Here is a 21,391-nt window from a genome sequence, read left to right as displayed (position 1 = left end):
TTTAAATACTGAGGAAATGTAAATCTCATACAGTTGTCAAAGCCACACAGTCAGAATTTAGAAATTATCAAGCATCAAATATGTCTTTGCAAGTACAGAACACTCATTGGGTTTTGACTCCAAAAGAAGAAGTGGTTGCAGCCTAAACTGTATTTGACGGATTATGTTTTATTAGTAAAAATGTTTTTATGAAAATTTGTGCTTTGAAAGACAAAGAACTGAGCAGAATCTGGAAGTGCAAAATAGAACTGTATTTCTGTACCAATACTTAATCATTCCTTTACTCTGGTGCTGCAGAGATTAAAAATCCACAAATCAGTATATGTGATTTGTCTTTTTAATTCCTATAATTTTGAAGTAATAAAATACACACAGGCATATCATTATTTTCCAACACATAAGAAGTAAACAGAAATTACAATTATGATGGCATTTTTGAAATATTCCTCCTAATATTCACCATGATGTTATTCCTACAGCGGTGCTGCTCTGAACAGGTCTGAACCAGCTGTCAGGCAATTCTGTTCCAGAAGTTACACCACAGTGGCAAAACTTAAGATTCTTGAAAAAACATCAAAGTGGTAGATTCTCTTTCTATGTCTACTAAATTAACAATGTTCATTCACAATGAGCCCATGCAGAAAATTGAGTATTATTATTAAAATAGTGAAAAATTAAGAGTATCAAGAACATTCAGCTATTAGAACAAAAGAGAAGTCATCCTGAATGTGACAAATATCGCCTCTAAGGGCAAAGTATCCTGCATTTTGCTTAAGGAAGAATGTACAAGTGGGGCCTTGTATAAATTATATGTTTTCAAGTTGGCCTGAAACCATCCAGAAGATAAATCAATTCTTGTTCGTCTCTACTGCAGACAACTTCACAGACACCAAAGATAATATCCCTCAGGCATTGCCAAAAGTCTTGCTGACTGACTTCTGTCTACAAAGCAGCTCCCTACCTTTCTTGTTACCTTTCTGTGAATCTTTTCCAAGTCTGCTCTCTTGGCAACTGGAATTGTGCAGAGCATTCAAGACAAAGCAGCATTATGGATCTATACACAACACAACACTATTTTGTTCTGTATTCTTCTCCCCAGTATGCCTACCCCTCTGTTGTAGGTTGTGTCTATGTTTTTGTTCTTTTTAATATGATTTGAATGGTTTGCATGGCATTTTCTACTATAAATCCAAAATATAAATATCTATAAACCATATGTACCTATACTGATTTCCCGACAGAATTAATTTTTCCAATCAGGTGCTACTTAAATAAAATCCACTATTGGATATGTTAAACAAAACCCCTATGTGCCTCTACAAAAAATTAAAATTGATAATCAATTGTCAGATCAGGTAAAGAAAATGCTTCAATAAATTATAGCTTCACAATTTTACAAATATTCCTGAAGCTATTTAACCTTCTGCATAAGAGCCTGGCTTCCTCTTACATTCTGACCTTTTCTGATCTTCATTTAGTAAGTTTGATTCTAATATAGTTCAATATCCTCTGCAGAATGTAATCAAGATCATTATATAATGTACTAAGCCTCATTTTCACAATTTCAATATAAAAACGTAATGAAGGAATACACATTTTACAGTGAAGTCTGAGCAGCATCACAGCATCTCTAGATAAAGCAGCAATCTGTAACTGCAAAAGTCAGGATCTCAGGACAGGTCCTAAGTCTCCTGAATTTCTTCAGGGGTTGGTTTGCTTGCTGTTGTCCTGAGCATGCTAAAGGGCAAGTTGTGCAAGTAAGCAGAATAAAGTCACAGATTTGTAACAGTAACCATACCACTTTCTCAACATCTTCCAGCTAACACTATTCATGCATTTTAAACAGAAAATTCATCCTCACTGCTCTACTTGAAACTATGCGAAATGTCAGGATTTCTTTCAAGTGTCTCTTTGAAAGACACAAAGCACTTCTAATAGCCATGGATGATGGATTTCAACGAGTTTAATATCCATGCCTTAAAATTATGCATATTTAAGCATTGCACTCATTCAGGGTCATGGTGATGAAGTGTTTCTAAGAACTTAAGCTCATGCTACAGTTACATATGCAATTTGAGACTAATAACTTTTCTTTCTCTGAAAAGCTCTTACTATTAAAAAAAAAATTATGTCGTCTGAAAATCTGACAACCCTATAAAAAGAACCAAAACGGCAGCTTAATGAGAAAAGATATTAAAAAATAGGAAAATATATATTCTGTATTGAACATTTTTTTATTGCTTCTTTTTGGACTTCAATATTCTTCTATATGTATTCTCTTATTGTTAAAAATGAGTTATTACGTAAGTTTTAAAATAAATACACATTATGGTAAGAGAGAAAAAAGCTCAATAGAAAAAAATCAAACAACAAAAAACCTCGCCCATACATGGCAATGTAGTGATGCAGCAGAAGTTTTCATCTTTCAATAGACACAGAACCTAGGAGCCTATTGCTTATCTTTCTTCTGTAGCACATTTGTTACATTATTTAACCCTCTGCAACATTTTATGTAAGTGCTGCCACCACTTGAACAGAAATCTATATTCTACAGAACACAGATTTACATGGCTGATGAGTGACTCAGAGAACAGCAGGTGTCCATAGGTGAGGAAGGAAGTTTCCTCACAAAATATTTTCAGACCAAGGTTGACCTGAAAAATTGGACAAAGAAAACTCAGCCCTTGTTTTGTATTCAACATTTTAGCTCTAGTATGGCCTACACAGTAAAAGCTAATATATTAAAATAAAAGCTGATTTGTAACAGAGAATCCACTAAAATTGAAGCAGTTTTCTGAACTTATAATTACCTTTATATTTTATTAAAATACAGTTTCACTGGTGCAGCACAGGGGTATTGTTATTTATGTGACTTACAAACTACCAATTTTAGAAGTCTGAGCAATGTCAGGCTTCATTTATAATAACTTTTCAAGAAACAATACTTCTAACAGTTGCCAAAGCAGGAAAGACATTATTTCCTGAACACTGTTCAACAGCAAACTTAATTCTGCCCATACAAAATTCCATTTATATGACTTACTGTAATGCAAAAAGTACATTTTACTGCTGGCCTCCCTATTCCTACAAAGGGGTTGGTTTGTTTTTAACAAGACTTGCATACTTCACTATAGAGGGACATAGAATTGCATTTGACAATTTTAGAAGCAAAAGTTTTTCTGGCTGCCCATGCTCCCTAAAAACTTAAAATCTACAGTATTAGATTCAGATTATTTTTTCCTCACTGCTGTTAGCTGTTCTCCTATTGAGTATTTCAGTCTTTTTAATTTCAAGGAGTTCTCAATGGGCTTTCCATTCCAATTCTTCTATCTGCATCTCAAGTACATACATCTGCTTCTCATCCAACATGAAAGCTCTTTACCTCTTTCAGGCTAGGTCTTTGCTATTTGGTAGCTGTGCTATTTTCAGACTCCACTCCAACAAGCTGTCGCAGACATTTCTCCACAGAAATCCTTTCTTTCAGATTTCTGCGTCTTCGGGAGGCCAGAGGCCCCCGAAGAGAAGGTAAACAATTATTATCAGCTGCTGGGGAATGCAATAGGATTCACCTTGATTGGCTCATTTTCTATGTTTATAATTAAGAGCCAATCACCAGTTCAAGCCAGGGGACTGAGTCCTTGGCCACAACTTTGTTTGGGATTCTTTTCTATCTCTTCTTAGCTCCAGATATTACAGCGACCTGAGTGGGTCGCTGGTGGTGAGAGAGAGACGGTGAATCTTGTTTCTTGAATCAGAAGGCTTGATTTATTAATATATGATATAATACATTATTACTATACTAATAGAATATAGAGAGAGGTTTGCAGAGCAGCTAGCTAAGCTAAGAATAGATAGAAAAGAAACCACCACAAAGTTGTGGCCAAGGACTCAGTCTCCTGGCTTGAACTGGTGATTGGCTCTTAATTATAAACATAGAAAATGAGCCAATCAAGGTGAATCCTATTGCATTCCACAGCAGCTGATAATAATTGTTTACCTTCGGGGGCCTCTGGCCTCCCGAAGACGCAGAAATCTGAAAGAAAGGATTTCTGTGGAGAAATGTCTGCGACAAACAAGCCAAGTCAGTTCAGCCCACTGAACTGTCCCCCATCACAGCTCTCCCCTTGCCTCAAGCTCACTTCTGCAGCAAACTTGAGCTCCCCAAGTATCTCCCCCTCACATCTTTGCACCACTCCAATAGCAGAGGATTTGATTCATCTGCCCCAAACCTCCCCAGTGACTGTAACAGACATTTGTATCCTAAGTCTCAATGAAAGAGCTGGGGTGGAGTGGTCATCCAATACCTCTGCACCAACCTCTTTCCAGTGCCAGAAAAAGAAAGCACGAAACGTGTGCAGAAATTTTTTCCGCTTGTATTTTGCTCCAGGACCTCCAGTCTAATGACAGTGAGTGTCATTATCCTACAAAGCCTTAAATTGCTGATCACATGGAAAACTGTTACAGGAATAAAAGGATGAGACAACAACAAAGCTGCCATAATATGAGAAATCCACCAGTCCTAAATACTGTAGTTTCCTTAAATAAATGAGGGCCACAGACAGCAAACACAGAGTAACTAAGATACACACATCTAATGAGAGTACTACCCAAAACATAAACCATAACTGAGGAACTATAAATTGCACCAGCGAAACACATTGTGCTTATGTATTAGAAAATTCCTCAACCTGAAACCTGAGCCAGTCTGGAATTCTCATCCAGGATGCAGACATGCTGTTCAGCAGCATGTGCATACTCACTTGCCTATCAGATGCTGGTTTTCCTCTCTGCTGAAGTGCACAGACATCTGATCTACCATAAGCCATGTCAGCACTCTGCTGTACAAATGCAGAGTGTCAGTTTAGCCCATTAAATGCAGGATAGGGCACACATGAGAATAAGGCAGACACTACACTCCCCAGAACCCCATTTACCATCACTGCATCTCACATATCTCAGAACACCTGGGAAGGCAAGAAGCCAGCATGGACCTTGTGCTCCTTAGCACATTTTTTACTAATTGTCCCAGATGCATGTAATAAGTTGCTTGATCTGTCAGACCTCATTTGATGTCACATAGCTACAGGTCAGCAGTAGAACTAGGAAAAAAACTAGTTCCAGGAGGGCAGGGACTGTTGCACCTAGCACATTTTTTGGCTCAATAATTTCTTCTCAACAGGATCTCCCATTTTCCACCACCTGAAATACCTGTCTTGCTTCCCATAAAGCCAAATTTAAGAACTGCACAGAGCAGGAAGCATTCTTGAATGAATCAGTTTAAAAAAAATTATTTAAAAATCACATTTATTACACTTAAGAAATTAAAGAAAATAAGCCCAGAAGATATTTACAGACTAGCAAAATGGAGATTTCCGCCAGCTTTGACCGCAGATTAAATCTCCCATTAGAAACATAATTAGTTTAGCCAAAACCACCAGGAGTTCAGTGCTCAAAATACTCAGATACAGACAAAGGCAGCGGCCCGTCCCATCAATACTTCTGAGAATCAAGGAGCCAAGATAACTATCAGTTAATAGCTCAAAGAACCAGCACCAGAAAAACTCCAAAATAATGAACCACCCCAGAGGTGATATAAAAATTGTTCCTCTGGCAGAGAAAGAGATAACCACCTGCAGGCAAGATGAGCCTTGCTGCAAAGCCCTTTGCTGCGTGCCTGGCAGGCAGCCCCCAGGAGCAGGGCACAGCACTGGCAGGTGAAAGGACACTGCTGTGCTGTTCCCCGCCAGCCTGCAGGGAGCCTGGTGGCAGCTTCCCCCCAGCTCCAGCTCCTGGGCCCTGCCACCCCTGAGGCCAGCATCCATGGGGCTGCCAAAGCACAACTAGAATCAATAGCTGCTTCCAGTGACTCTGGCACTCAGCTCCCCAATCCAGTGTTCATCCCGCTCCCTTCCTTGGCCTCGTGTTTCTGGTACCATTGATGAAGCTGGGCTGGGAGCCACCACTTTTCAGCCCTCTCTGTTGCACAGCTCCCATTCAGTAAGATTTCTGTGGATGCTGTCTTTTTGGTACTAGCAGCGTTACTAACAGCAAGTTTGAAATAGCACAGTATTTGAAATCACTTGTCAAGAAATACAACATGCTCACTAAAGCATATATTCAGAAATATGGAGAAAATACTGAAAAACATTTTGAAAAGGAAGGAATTAATATCAAAGCACAAGCACTATAAGCTTCTAAAACCCAGTAAAAATTAAAACATTGTTTCTTTAAAAGCGCGTCTCATATTTCTCATCATGAATAAAAGAAATAATGGACCATCTTTTCACTACAAATACAAAAAGTTCTGGTCATTCTTCTATTATGCTATCAGGATTGAACTTCTGAAGAAGGCCCTAAAATATATTTGCTAGACAAAAGGAGAGAAAAAGACTATCTGTGGGACTGTCATATACCTGCTCAGGCATTTCATGCACCTGGTGCTGTTCCATTTCCTCAGATGCCACTTCACTAATGCACCAGCCCAAGGCAACAAGGGCAAAAAATTACTCCCTGATCCTCTGCATACAGTTCCACAGACAGCCAAAAGCAAAACAGAAAACAGCAACAGACTAGACAAAGAACTCAGATCCTACATGTGGGGCTGGAGGGAATCTACCATGGTATGCTGAAAGAGAATGGTAATATGACTGTGAGGCTATGGTCTGTGTCTATAAAAAAAAAGGTGAACTGTATAAAGGAGATCTCTGGAAACTGGAAAAAAAGGCTAACATTTTAAAAAGATAAAAGCTATGAAGGAAATACTCAGTGCAGAGACCGACCAAAGACCAGTCAGAGAGGCTTGCACAATGAAATAAGTTTTGTGCACAAGGAGACAATGGAGGGTGTGTGCATCTTCTGTATCAAATGCTGCACTATTCCACAAATGACAGGAGCTCATGTAATTTGTATTTTCAAACTTTTCTTTCTCCCTCCACCAGGAGAAATAAAATACAATACCATACAAACTTGTCATATTCAGGACAGAAACCTTGTAAGATGTGAAGGACACAGGGAGGGCACAAGGACAGGAACAGTCTAGGTTTTAAAGGTCTGCTAAATGTCTAAAAGGATTTGAAAAGCCTTGGCTCTTAAACAGTTTTTGAAAGACATTTTTTCAACTGTATCTGACCACAGCAAGAGGGGAAAAAAGTGCTAGTCATCAATTTTTATTCAGGAAGGTAAAAATTTGTCTTTTTACCATGTCCTGGAATCATTTGCAATTACAGATTCTATACTTTTTATGACATTTCTTTTGTTTTTTTGTTTGTTTTCCAACCTGGAGAAAATTAATTACAAAGACAGTCATGAGATCTACTGTATCATGCCAGCTACATGGACAGAATTTTGGTATGTTTCTCCCAGCAGAGGAGAAAATAAGTCTCTCATGCTAAGGGGCTCAGGACAATGTTCCAGCCCACCCCTCACTGCCATGGAGACAAAGAACACCCTAGTGTGAAAACAGTCCAAAATGGAAGAAATTAAAGAATTCAAAACGTTATGAGATAGGAATTGCAGTGCTATTATCATTACAAAGCAAGTAAGAACATATGTGTCAACAGAAAATGGAATGGAGGGAAAAACCACACATATACAACATGAATGCAACTTAACAGAGGGAAGTAGTTAAAATAGCTGGTCTCAGCTCAAGAGTGCCATACAGATATTAACAAAATAATTCCTATCTACAATTAAAGAATTTTAAAAAAATGTCATGCAGTTTAACATCAATAAGAGAAGTATAAAGACAAGAGAAAATAATGATGGTAAGGAAAAGAGAACTATATTCTAAGTAACTCGGTCATCCCTTTTGATTGGTAGGATACAAAGAAATTCCCACACTTCTTGCTAACATTAGAAAATGACAAATTTAGCAAACTGAAGAACAAGACAAAAGAAGCACATACACATTTCAGGGTGATAGGTGATTTAGTACAGTAATGGTATTTTATAGTGATTTGGGAAAACACATATTTCAGCAAGCAATATATTTTTGAATTGGGCTTATTAATTAGGTACATTTGGAAAAGATCAGCTGTTTTTCCAAAAAGAAATAGTTACTCTGCAGATTAAAGAGATTTCACTGCCATATCTTAGTCTGTTTGTTTAAACAGAACCAAGTCAGGGTTCATTTCTTAGAAAAATATTTACAAGCCAAATGTCCCATGTGCTTAAGAAGAAATTTAGGCTTTAGTAGCCTAATTCCTGTATCTCCTTAAGAATGTACTTCACAACTACAACATGTTTTAAAAAACATGCCAGTCTTTGTAGGAAAAAATGGTAAGATCTGTGCTCATTCAACCTATATTTAAAATTTAAGTCTAAAATTTACCATATTGCTATATTACTTACCTATTCTGAGCTTCCCCTAATCAGATACTTCCTTTCCAAGAAAAGCTGCTTACATTAGTGAAGATTAATATAACACCACAGTATTTCTCAGACAAATCAAGAGAGGCTGCTGTCTCAAGAAGCTTTCTAATGTTCCAATTTTTCAAACAGCAGCTCTAACATGTCCATAATTAAGTGTTTTTCCTCATCCCTTAAAAAACACCCGTCTTGTGACATTTTTATTATTGTATCTGCAAAATTGTAGCAAAAAATGTTGACAACACTGCACATTCCAATTATTCCCTCCCTTGACAAAAGCGATCTTAAGTTAAGGCAAGAGGGTTGCAACAGTTTCAAGTAAAATGCAAGATGGTGACACCAGGTGGATAAACAAGACAGCGAAGATTAAGAATCCCAAATAAAAGCTAATTACTTTTAAGGAAACCACGGATGTTTTGTTTCCTAACTCCAGCCACTATGCCTGTGTTATGGAGAGTTAAGGTTCTTTTGATATCTAAACCATGTGTGGTGAAAAACATGTAAGAAACTCCCACATATAAGGAAATACTCCCTAGGATACTCTGTATCTTAGTTCATTAGCATGTATTACAAGTACCAAGAACATCAGTATATGCTACACAGAAACATGAGTCAGAAGACCCTAAGTACTGTGCATCTACAGAACCCATAAAATACTGAGAAACAATGGCATTCCTCTGTCTTTCAAACTGCAGGGCAACAGCAGCAAAAGGGGCTCAGACATCCCCTAATAAAACTGCCAGATATAGCACGAAATCTGTATATGCGTGATATTTGCTTTGCCCTCCTGATCCTTTGTTTTTCAGAGAAGCTGATCTAGCCCTGGTTTTAGTCCAAACGATTAAGAACAGTTCTGGAGAAGATTCCCTAAGTCAGCTCCTACAGTGCTCTTCTCTTAGACATGCAAATGTACCAGGCATCATCTGCTTACTTACACACAGCTCAGTAAGCCAGGAAAAGAAAATGAGGACTTCTCTTTCTCCTAAATATATACAGAGATATTACCCTTAACATCATCCTTAACATCTTTATTGAGCAGAGGTGACAATATGTACAAAACCACACTTCAGTACTGTGTGTTTCTTATGGCTGTTTTTAATGACTAAATGCTGTCAGTCAAATCTGCTACATCAGAATAGTCTTCCTCAGAGAAATCACTGAAGAATGGTTCTGCTCCAAAATGGTTATCTTCCATTGGTTCTAAGGAAAATAAAATCATTATTCATGATTGTTAAGAGCAAAGTCTGGCTTCATTCTCATCATGAACAACAGCAGCTATTCAGAAAAAGAAAAGCTCAATATGCAGGGCTCCATAAGACAATATTATTTCTGAGACCCTAAAGCAGTAACTTTTACTGATGAAGCCTAAAGAATAAATAAAAGCATTCAAAAGATCAGCAAAAGAATCTACGGGATTTTAAACACAAAGGAAGTTTAGAAACACCAGCACTAGTCTTTTAATTAATTCACACAGGATAAAAAAGTATATCACCAAGTGCTGAATTTATTGAAGGAATTATTCTCACATGTAATCTAAATTATCTAAAGTAATTGACCCATTTCTTGCAGATCTTAGTCATGCATTATTCTGAAATATGTTTTCATATGCACTATATTATGAAGTTCCTGCTTTATATGAAAACTCCAACCAACCTCAGCATGTGGCGCTGTAAGATGCCCTGCAATGCATCCCTTATTGAAGAGCAAGGATCAAGAAGCAGCCCATTCCTAAAAGGTTTCCAGAGCATTGGTGTAAGACCCTGATAGCAGATGTCCTGAACATGAAACAGGACAGGACAAAGCTCTACAGTAAGAGATGTCAGCAAAGACCAGGCATGAGTAAGGAAAGCTCCATTACCTGTGTTGGGAACTGATGAAGGAAAAACTACCCTAAATTTAAGACTAGAAACTTTTGAAAGAAAAAAATCCTTGGCTGGTATCCCTGCTGCAGCAGCATCTTACAATGTGCACTAATGGACTTTATCATCATCTCCAAATTTCATTAACTAATTGCCTACTCTTTACTCTTAGTCGCTATCATTTGAATTTTTTCTTAAAATTTTTCACTGCTTCTTCTTTAAAAGTCACATTTTGCTTCTTTCAGTCTTTAGAGCTTCTCCAGATCTCAAGGACATCAGCAGAAATACTTTTAGACAAAGTAAATGTTTGAATGCTAACTCGCTTTCACTGATTTGACTAAAGGACTAGTTTACACTCATCAAAATTAGAAAGTTATGTTCATCACAATGTTTGAATCTTAACCGCAAAGTGCCAATATGAAATATCTGTGAACTACCACCATAAAATACCATGACCAAGACAAATTTTTGTTTAACTATCAAAGAAAATACATCATGCTACTACTTACTTTACCCCTTACTATACCCCTAGCACCACCCTCCTTTCCTATCTACAAGAATATTCTGTTATCTCATTCCCTCGGGTCTTATATCATATATAAGATATATATTAATAACTTATATAAAGTTATTAATGGACTTTAATCTCAAACCCAGCAGATTCAGACCTTGCCAGGATGAGTGACAAAGGGTAATCCCATTGGCTGCAGGAAACCCTGCTGATGCTTCAGTACATGACACACCAAGCCCATGCTGAACTCACACAGGAGCAGTGTATTAGAAAGGACTATGCTGTCAGAAACATTTTTATTTTTGAGGGACTTAACACCAAAGACTTGACTATTTTACTTGGGCTAAATTCTTACCAGCTGCAATTACAACTGACACAACTCTGCACACACACACCCCCTGAAAAGAAAGATGAGCCCTTTTGGTATCCTATTAGGAAATGGCATTCTGCATTCTCGAGTTTTCCCTGTGCCTCAAAAACAGTGAGAGTCTTCAATTTGGCTTAAAATAGAATTTTATTGCTGAGCACTAAAAATCTGCTGTATCCTGCCCCAAAATGAGATTAATTTCAATGTTGCCAAATGTTAATCATTTGTACAACATACAGTGCAATTTATTTTGGGATCTTTCCAAATAGAATGCAATTTGTGAACTTCAGGCTCCTCCTAATTCTTCTTTCACTCTTAGTTTCTGAGTTAAGCCCTGATGCACAGCTCTATGCTAAGGATGACAGAACACAGAACTCTCTATTCCTTCTTGCAAAAAGCTATTGTCTTTTTTGTTCAGAAATTTTCTGTAGTACTTTAATGAGACTTATCTTTGTCAAAAGCCTAAACTGAGCTAAAATGATAGAAGATCAAATTAAATGTTCTTTATATAGTAGCTCTAAACCCCAGTCTACATTCCTTTAAGAACCTCCATAGCCTTATGCTATCAAAAAAAAAAAAAATCCAGTGAAAATCATCTCAACTCATTTTCCATTTTGCTATATCAAGTTCCTAAGATTTCAGGAACATTTCCCCACAGACTTGACCCAAAATCCACATAATCCCATTAAGTCTTTTCTAAATATTTTTCTCACCTTGGGGCCAGCCTTCACCATTATTTTAATCACTATAAGAAGAAGAACAAAAAAGTCACGCTTAAAGTACGCAAAAAAGAGGCTTTGACATACAACTAATTACAATGATTTGTTGAGCATATCCAGCCTATCTGTGGTTGAATTTTTCATACTATCCTAAACTCAAACACTAAAAATAATTACTGATCTTTTAGTAAGTGGAAGAGGGTGAAATTGCTCACCACTACTTTTTGTGTAACCCAGAGGATCTGTATTCAGAGCGCACTTCATGTGGAAATAGCAAGTAGCATAACCTGCCTTATTAAAAGACCAACACTAAATAATACTTCTATCACTAATCACACACATTCTCTTCTTTCCACATTACAGCAATGTTGCTATAGAAATGATTTTCTAAACACAGTTTATTAAATATGGTATGTCAAATTCAGCAAGGCACTATATGTGTCTGCCAGTAGATTTCCTGCCCAAGTAAAGCTTGGCACAGAGGAGACTGATCCGGAAAAAACAGCTGAGACTTCCCATTTCCAAACAGGGAAACGAGATTACAAAGAAAACATCATGGATAACTATTCTGTTAATTTAATTTCATGTTGATTCTGAAAGAAGTACACTATATAAGTGGAAGGAGAATCAGACTTTCTGTCTGCATGTCCTCTTTGGCTGACACTTCCTTGAAATGTTGATGTTAATATTTGACTCAAATTTGTTGTGTAAAGAGCACAGGTTTTGCAGCTATCAAGTGTACAGCTACTAAAAGCAGAAGCACTTTGGTAGTAAAACCAGCTATAGTTAAAGAGAATGACAGCTCAATGCAGCAGACACCGTGCTAATGACAATTTAGAAAATCCTCATCTATCATAAAACTAATCTCTAAAATACTGCACGTATCACTGCCTTTCACGGTCATGTAAGTTTTGCAATAAAAAAGGTACATATCCAGACCAGGGATCAAATCCTTGGTGCCCTTACTGTGTGTTTACCTACAAACTCCGCATGTCGAGTTGTCTTAGTTACAGTGACAAACAAAGAGCAGCAGAATGTCATGGCTGTCAATGTGCTAGTTACAAAAATAAAGCAACATACCAAATCTTTGCAGTGAATTCAACAATAACAACAAATACAGCTAACATTTAGGACTAGATGCCAACTCCCTTTTTCAGGCTGTGGAAATGTTCAGTAATAACAGACTTTATATATGAACTGCAATCCTAGCTGAAGATTGTATTTCTTTATTTCTAATGGCCTACATGTGCCAGCTTCCTTCTGCTGAAAAGAAAAACAATGGCCTGAAAGGGCACTTGAGTACATTAACATTTCAGTTCATTTCTTCTCAGTGATACTTTACAGACAGATTGAGTTCCCATCCTCAACTAGTCATATTGTTTTAGGATCACGTGTAGCTTGCTTTGGTGCAAGAAGCAAAAAAGCAAAATGTTTTCCAGGTCAACAGCTATGAGCAACTGCATTGAAACAACAATCTTTCCTCTTAAATACTTGAGAGCACCTCTCTGCTTTGGACTGTGAGGCCAGTTGGGATCTGAATCCTTATGCCAAGCCTCTGCATTCAGAGTCCAGCTTTCTCTGTAGACCCTGAAATACTGTAGGAAAACCATGGTGCCTTTGAACAAATCACATTTTGTCCTAAATCCTCTACTAGAGCATCTCTCTCAGATTTTAGGAGAGATGATCCATCAACACTGTTAGATCCAAAAGTGGATAGCATTGCACCAGCCTCACTGGCCTGAGATGGCGTTTTCCTCCAGCCTCCCATCTTGTCACTATGAAATTTAAAACGATTTAAAAAATAAAGAGAGTTGTCTCAGCAGCATCAGTGCTAAAACATTTAAAAGGCTCAGAGGAGAAATATGTCTCTAAGTTGCCCTGCTGAGTACTTCTAACAAAATCCTACTGATAACAGAAAGGAGGTAGAATTAGTCTACTCTTTGCTATTATGATCAACATAGGAACAGATTTATTTACTCCTGTGAGATAGGGAAATTACTACATCAAAACCACTGTGCACACAGATAAAGGGAGACAGTAAGACAACCACAACAGAAAAGGAGATTACCTTTGTAGTCTCCTCAATTCTATATTCTTTTTAACCACACTAGAAAGCAATTTTCCTAGTCTGGTAGTGGCACTTAGCAACAATTTCTAGATTTGTAAACCAGTGCACAGATCTACATGTTTGTGGTAAGGTACACATAAAACACATAATTTTTCTCAAATATATTCCACAATTTAACTTCTGTAATTATGTATCATTTGTGTTACATCTGAAAAGAAACTTGCTTATTTATTGCATCATTCTCCCTCAAGTATTTCCTCTACCCTGCTGATTAAATAAGCTAGCAAATAATGGATAGTTCCACATTCTGACTTAAGAAAGAAGTGAACATCTTGTAAACTTCCTCAACAGAAGAGCACCAGTTCTAATACTTAAAGCTTGCAATTTGCATTCACAAAATACTACCACAAACTGTTTAGAGAATGAGGTCTTAAAAACTCCCTCATGTTTCTTAAGTATAGCAAAGTCTCTTATTTAATATTAATTTTCCATATAATCATAAAATAAAACTAGGTTGTAAACAACCTCTGGAAGTCCTCTAGTCTTAAGCACTGCTTAAAGCACGTCCAATTACAAAAGGTTGCACCGTCATGCCCAGTCAAACTTTGAGTATCCCTAGGAACAGAGATTCCAACTCTTGGTCTGGGCAACCCATTCCACTGTTTGTCTACTTTCACAAGAAATTGTTTTTGTTTCACTTAATTAGGGCTTTCATGTTGTAACATGTCCTTTACCTCTAAATCCCATGCCTGCCCATCAGTAGGGAAAACAGCCTGGCTCTACCTTCTCTGAACTACCCCAAAGGACCGTTGAAAACAGAAAAAAAACCCCCATCCTAGTCTTCACTGTTTAAGATTATTTTCTCATCCTCCTCTCATGCAAACACTTTTCAAGGACTTTCTAAACATTTCTGGAGAGACAATAGGCAAAATCAACTAAGTCCATGCTTTCTCATTGTAATGCACTAGATACCCAGTATTACAACAGATTTCCAAGTCTGGGATTAAAAAAATATCTGTAGCACATAAATGAGGATCACAACCTAAAAAAAAAAAAAAATCAATTGTTTACCCTCTACATATAGCAAAAATAAAAAACAAAACAAAAACCAACCAAACAAACATTTAACAAAAAACCCAAAACGCACCAATCCCCACAGATCTATTTTTTGCCTGTCAGGCCCTTGAATATAGCCAAGTCAGCTCTTCTTCTACAGCATAGATTGAGTACTGGAGCTGAGCCTATGAATATCTTGCCAATTTCCGAGTTGTTACAGTGTTATCTGCATTGACAAGCCTTATTTTCAGCCACACACAATATTTTCAAGAAGATTGCAGCCCAACAATTTTTTCTATTAAAGTATTTAATGTGTGATGTTTTGTATGATAGCTGACATGCTTAGATAATAATAAAATGACCTATAAAAGAACAGAAGCACACCAAATATGTCTATAGTGATAAGCCAAGGGGAAGTGTTTTTAAACTGTTAAGAGCACAAATACAGAGTAGATACAAGGAGAGAGAGCAGTGAGACACTGGAACAGGTGGCCCAGAGAAGTGGCAAATGCCCTGTCTGAAACCATGCAAAGCCAGGTTGGATGGGACTCTGAGCAACCTGGTCTGGTTGAAGACATCCCTGCTTACTGCAGGAGGTTTGGCCTGAACACCTTTACAAGGTCTCTTTAAACCTAAACTATTCTATCAGATTCTAAAATACCTAGAAACATTTTTTATTTTAAGAACTGTATACTACCATATAATATACTATACTAAAGTAGGATAATACTTAATCAAAAGACCAAAACTATGAGGAGAACTGTTCTACAATGCCAAATATGTCTTCATTTCAAATCTCTACTCAATACATTTTGGTTTTTTTTTTATTTTAGATTTTGATTGCCTATTATGATGAAATCTATTCAGTAAAGAAAAGCATGTATTTCCATGTTTTTTCTGGCTTGACAGTACTGCTTGCAGCTACATCAGGATCAAATACAGCACCCATTTGCAAACTTGAGCTCTCTTGTCACCTTCCAGATCCCAGTTCTATATTTCTTCTAAAAGGGGCAAACAAGATATTTCAACTTAATCATAATATCCTGATGAAGAGACTCCCATATTGTCAAAACTCCTTTGGCTTTTTACCCTAGGTCCCTTTATACTAAGTCATCTTTTAAGTTTTCAGCACAGAGAATGAGAGACTGGACCTTATTTATTTTGCTTTACAGTGAAGGAAGAGGAAGAAACAATACTGACCTTTCAATTTGGATGCATTTTGCAACAGATTTACTGTTTAAATCGCTTTGGCTGATATTAATTGACTGAATTTATTATCTGAGCTGGAGTTCAATTCCAGATTTTAAAGAAGGTACAGGGGCAAAGTGCTTTTCAATACCTGTCCACCCACTATACATTTCATTAGCCTCACTGCAGCTTTCATACTTACACAGAAATATTAAGACTAGTCCTGGAATATTTACAGACATCTGAATGTGGACAAGCACTTTTCACAGAATTCTCACACATAAAAGGCAAATACAAAGAATTCCACTGTATATTACTGCCATCATCAGAAAGAAACCTTCACTAAAGCACTGAATTACTTACATTATAAATAAGCAACACATTTTCGGAATAAAATTTCAATTTTGTAATAATACATTTTGTTTTGGTTTTCACTATAGAGACTGTGTCTAAAGTGGCCACTTAAAACTACAGGTTTACTAAACAGTGTGATGGCTTACCATGTACATGCACACAAATCCAAGAAATTGCTCTTATCTACCTGTTTATAAGATACCAAGCCAGTTATTTTCCAGAAGTCTACTGAAATAAATCCTGCTTCAGAACTACATACCCAAGTCCATACACATATTCATTACACTTAAACAAATAAGCTTTTCCTTCAAACTGTTTACTTAATGCCACATAAAACAGACAAATTAGACAGTTCAGTTATGAGGCACACAGATACATACATGTATAAGCAACATCACTAACAGGAATATGTGCCTCTATGTAGATCATGTTCTGTTTTATTTTTTTTAACAATCTTCATTTTAGCCTGTGAACATTATATTTAAATAGAAAATATTTTTTCCTGAAAAATTGAGGAATAGGAAAATGAAGCAGAATAAAGAAGTTAAGGTGCCCACTTAAGCAACTGCTCACATTAAAATACTAAACACAGAAACAGAATTGTCACAAGAAATATACAGACAAAGAAGAAACTCAATATTCAGGTCTACAAGAAGGAAACGCTGGACACAATCCAAAAGTCTATTTTCTTACTCTTTACAAACAAAAATTATTTAGGACAATACGAAACAATTTTAAGAGTTGGATCATTTCTTTTTTAATATGTGTGTGTGTATATGTAGCACATACTTGCACTGGTGACACTGCAGTTGCAATAGAATGCTACCAAAAAGCTGTGTGCTAGGCTCAAAACTGGGACAAATCAAAATGCCTTAAAAAGCATAACAAAACAACAACAAAAACACCTAAAAAAAGAAACACTCAAAAAATACCAACCCCTAAACAGAGAAGACATTCTAGAGCTTATCAACAGCCTACTTGAACACATGAACTTGAAAGCAATAACTACCAGCTTCATCTGTTAATCTAGGGAACTATAAGCATCTGCATTTTACAGGATCAGAGAAAGAGAAGTTCAAGTTGGCATGAACAACTGAATATTTTTAATTTCACCCATGCTTCATGCAGGGTCAACCACAGCAGGCTGCTCACGGACACATTCACTTGGGATTTTAATTCTTTTATTCACCATGACAGCTTGCGTGGAAAAAACTTGATTGAAACTTTACATGCAATCTCTGAAGTTTATTCTGCAGAAAAACATTACAGATTAAGCAGTTGAGTTATATTTTAAAGTAGAATCAAGTTTAAGGACTTAAACTGATTTATGGTGTGCTCATTCTGGGGGATATGCAACCTTTCTCTGAGTTTCAAAGATAGAAAACCTGCGAGGGAGCTGCCTTAAAGAAGTCTTTGGATAAGAGTAGTGAGGCTCCTAAGCGTAACATTCTCTTCAGGTATTCTCTTCAGTGTATGTTCCATTAGACATGACAATGCTACAGTATCAATCCATCACTTCTATTTCATTAAATATTTAATAGCTGGTTTTGTGCAAAAAATTTACTTTTAGTAACTCTTTTTTATGTTATACTCAATACTATTACTTTCTTAAAGTTAGAAAGCTTGAATATCTAAAATTAAACACAGAAACAAGAGATTACGTTTCAGTACACATAACTTGAAGTATAAACTAATTTTACCTTTCTTTTTTATCCCCGTAGTTCTGTGCCCTCACTACCTATTCTGCACTTTGAAACATGACTGAAACACAAGTATAATGACTCTTAAGTCCTTTGCCCTTGAAGTGAAGCATGGCTCACAGAAAATCCCTTCCACTCGAGAGGTACAAGACATGAGCATGCAGGTACAAGGCTGTATCATACTGCACAGCAACAACAGGACCAGTGAATGCATCAGGCTGAAATTTTAAGTATCATTTCTGAATGCTTCATTTCCTAACTTTCATATTCTAAGGATCAGCCAGATATCTGTACATCAGATTGGGAGTATTAAGGAATCTGGGTTTTTTCCAGAGCTTGGCAGTGAAATTACTTGGCCTACGTAACATAGGACATTAGGGTAAGTAAATACTGCTTTTTTCTGGCCTTAAATTTATAAGCAAGGATCTTGGCTTCTGTGGGTCTACTTACAATATTACAGGAACAGTTTACGGAAAACTGGAGACCATCAAGTTAAAAAAAAAATGTTGACATTACCAGAAATGACCTGACAAGAAAAAATTTGGACAGATGTTCCAAAGTCACCAGTTGCCTACATTCACTGCAAGGAACAATTAGGGCCAAAGCTACTAGCAGAGTTAGGCATGTCTCTGGGTGAAAATACTCAGTTACATTAAACAAGTTTTTAAAAAACCAGCAGTATCAATCTTTGTACTCCAAGTAGTCAAACTAATATTGCTAAGGGTGCTACTAATACAGAGCTCACTGTAAAGCCCCTTTATACATCACACCAAGTTCCTGCTATACTATCCAGTTGTATCCTTGCTAAATACATGTCTTTTTTTGTTCAGTTTCAATAGGAAAATGTGATTTGCCATATTTCTTTTATGTCAATATATCATTCACTACATGGAAGAAGATATCCTGTTTTACCACCTAAAATCTCCTTACTTTTGGTTGGTATTTTTATTCATCAGCTTTTTCCGAACCCTAGGCATTTCAATGGTATTATCCTCAATATGCTACTGCAACTTACGTTTTCATAAATTTCAGTACTCATTTTTGGGTTTTTTTATCCTTTTCCCTAACTTAGGATACTTTATAAAAAATATGAATGTCACTATGCAATGTTAAAAGGAAATATTACTTTAGAAACATGATGCTACTTATTTACATGGTGTTGTTGGGGCATTATCTTTGCTCATACCATACAAATGCATGCTATATTTATATTTTCTGAAAAATCCCTTTGCTCAGGATTTTTCTCCTGGGAAGCTGCGAAGCTGCAGAGAAAAAAGAAAACAATATTATTATATTGCTTCTCTTGTGTTTTGCTGCATTAAAATGTGTTTGGAGATTTTTCATCTAGCCAGTGATTGTTTCATTGGTTTCTGCTTATTTTGACTTATTGGCCAATCAGGGTCTGTTGGATTCTGTTGGCTCTGTTGGATTCTGAAAAGAGTCACAAGTTTTCATTATTATCTTTTTTGCCTCCTGTAAATATCCTTGCTGTATTCTTTAGTACAGTTTAGTATAGCATTCTTTAATACAATATAGTATCATAAAATAATAAATTAACCTTCTGAAAACATGAAGTCAAATTCATCATTCCTTCCTGCCACAGGGCACCCCGCAAATACAATAAATGCATACCAGGAACTCCACTGGTCTGACTCAGATCTGCTTTATTCCTGCTTTACTAGAGAAGTATCAGAATAATTCAACGGTAATATTTTTACTGTTAGACTTGATGATCTTAAGGATCTTTTCCAAAATTTTCCTATCCCTGATTCTAAGTAAGTCATTGACCAGTCTTAAATACTCCACACCCACACCATCTCCATTATAAAGGAGACAACTTTAAGCGTCAGCTCTCTTACTTACACCACCATGCAGATTTGAATCAACATGATAAAACAATACAAAATTTGCAGCCTATTATTTCCACAAAATCCTCCAAGAGCATTTGAGAAATAAAGGAGAAATTATGGCCACACATGGCCCAGGCTGATTCAAGCCAAAAGAAAGAAAGCAAATCAAAAGGGGAAAAAACATTACTTTAAAAAATGGTATCACTGAAAAGACTCCAAGACAAAGCAATTTTACATTTCACACGCTCAACTCCTTACTGCCAGCTGACTTCTCTTCTGTCAATTCAGCTTACTGTAAATCTGAAAGTATACTGTAAATCTGAAAGTTTCAAGCACCTTAGGGCTTGGGTGAAATTTCCTCTGAATATTTTGTACAAAACGTGCATGCTTTGATTGACAGAGCCAGTAACTCATTCTGATACTGTATCTCTTTCCAACAAATATACCAGGAAGAAATTAAGTCTTTAGGCAACTAACATAATTTATGCCAAGTACCAGTCCTTTGACCCCTCTGCAATGAGTTTCAATGCCCATTGCTCAGTCTGTTTTTGTGGTGCAGAATGTATCCTAGAAGACTGTTCCTCTAGGATATTTCTGTTTTGGTCCACCTTTATTATCTTGTAAACTACTTAAGAGCAACAGAAATTTAAAGGCACTGCTGGTTGCCTTTCTTAAATGAAATATCCACTGTCTAGCCATACCTTACCAGAAAGGAAAAAGACAATCATCATCAGAAATTAAAAAAAAGCAAGTACTGCAAGAGCAAAGTTTAAAACCTCACTTAGTAAAATCAAAAAATAATCACATCTCAAGCTCTACTTGTGCCATATTATGAAATTCCTGAAAGATACTGAGATCTCAGTGATAAGGACAAAGCAATCTACAATCACAGAACAAGTTCTCCTTATCTATACCAGTCAGCAGCTCCTCAAAGCAAAGTGCTGCAGCAGTGATATTCCATACTTATGGCTCCAGCCTATCTCAATTAAGAAAACCTACCACAATAGTTCTATTCATAGAATAGTGATTAATATGTACAGTGATAAATATGGGAGACTGGAACTACTCAGAATAGGACTGATAAATTCCAGTTCATTAACACAGGTGCTGGTCATATTTACTAACCTGCAGATCTTCTCTTTTTAAACTCAGGCAAAAGTAGAAAAACCAGAATGAATGAAATTAAAGACAACAAAAGGTAAAGTGAATCATGACTGGTTTCATTTTTTTCCTTAGTTTTGTTTCTATTTTTTTTTTTGCTGATGTGAATTTTGGTTTTTAATTGCCATCTTGATTTTCATCCAGTACCAAGGACAATTACATAATGAACTACACATGATTTTTATCTTTAA

At 36.6% G+C, this 21,391-nt stretch overlaps 1 protein-coding gene across 4 annotated transcripts in view; it reads right to left on the bottom strand.

Moving 5' to 3' along the window:
- SPOCK3 (SPARC (osteonectin), cwcv and kazal like domains proteoglycan 3) overlaps positions 1 to 21,391 on the bottom strand; it is a 166,874-nt gene that overhangs the window by 105,586 nt on the left and 39,897 nt on the right. The window lies entirely within an intron of this gene.

The sequence above is a fragment of the Ammospiza caudacuta genome, chromosome 4, assembly GCF_027887145.1.
Source record: "Ammospiza caudacuta isolate bAmmCau1 chromosome 4, bAmmCau1.pri, whole genome shotgun sequence".
Taxonomy (NCBI): domain Eukaryota; kingdom Metazoa; phylum Chordata; class Aves; order Passeriformes; family Passerellidae; genus Ammospiza; species Ammospiza caudacuta.
This window is presented reverse-complemented; position numbering and strand designations above follow the sequence as displayed.